The sequence below is a fragment of the Myotis davidii genome, unplaced genomic scaffold, assembly GCF_000327345.1.
Source record: "Myotis davidii unplaced genomic scaffold, ASM32734v1 scaffold1422, whole genome shotgun sequence".
NCBI classification, from domain to species: Eukaryota; Metazoa; Chordata; class Mammalia; order Chiroptera; family Vespertilionidae; genus Myotis; species Myotis davidii.
Window position 1 is genome coordinate 34558 of NW_006293314.1, and position 761 is coordinate 35318.

General features: G+C 52.2%; 1 long non-coding RNA gene across 1 annotated transcript in view; it reads right to left on the reverse strand.

Annotated features, from left to right (window-relative positions):
- Positions 1 to 518: 518 nt before the first annotated feature.
- LOC107183638 overlaps positions 519 to 761 on the reverse strand; it is a 909-nt gene continuing 666 nt past the window's right edge. Inside the window, exon 3 of the long non-coding RNA XR_001514422.1 lies at positions 519 to 688. This is a non-coding gene — a long non-coding RNA (uncharacterized LOC107183638). The remainder of the gene's footprint in view (positions 689 to 761) is intronic.

Below are 761 nucleotides of genomic sequence, written 5' to 3' on the forward strand. Positions count from 1 at the left end.
GGATTCTGTACCTAACCCTACCCTTTGATGTGTATATCTACCTTGCCTTAGGACAAATTGTGTTAATAAATAGCAAGGGGTCCTGAGACAGGGAGAACTTACTTCCTTTAGCTAAGTCTTTTCTGGCTCCCCATAATGCCTTTCAAAATTATGTTTCGTCTCTGGACTCTTCATTAATCTACAAAAGGCGCCTTCTCCAGATTCCTGAACCCTTGTAGATGCTGGATCAAGACCTCTGGCATTAATGCTTTATGGGGGCCAGGACTCTCCAACCCTCACCTGGATCACTTGGCACAGGGTGGAATCCCAGGAGCTGGTGGGGGACTAGAAGGGGACAGGAGAACTATCCCATGCCACCAGGGAACACAGCTATTCAATAAGACCTAGTAAATTGATTTATAAAACACAAAGCCTTATTTTGTCCTCACCTAAGTGGGGACAGAGACCCACCCTCTCCACTCCCCACTCCATGACCTTCCCTTCCCCTCCCTACTCTCCCCTCACCGAGTCAGAGAGCTCCCGGATCTTCTTCTGGACCACCTCCATGGCAGATTCCTCAGGCCCCAGGGGGACGATATCCTTCATCGACGAGCTTCCAGGGCGTCCTTCATTCTTCTTGGAGTCCATGAGGGTGATGCTCACCCCTGACTGTCCATCAGAGCCCTCTGCCAGGGACACTCCCAGCATCCTGGAAAGGCCTTGCTCTGAGGACACTCCTCCCTCCTCCTCCCAGCGCCCTGCTGGCCCGTGGAGCCAGAGGT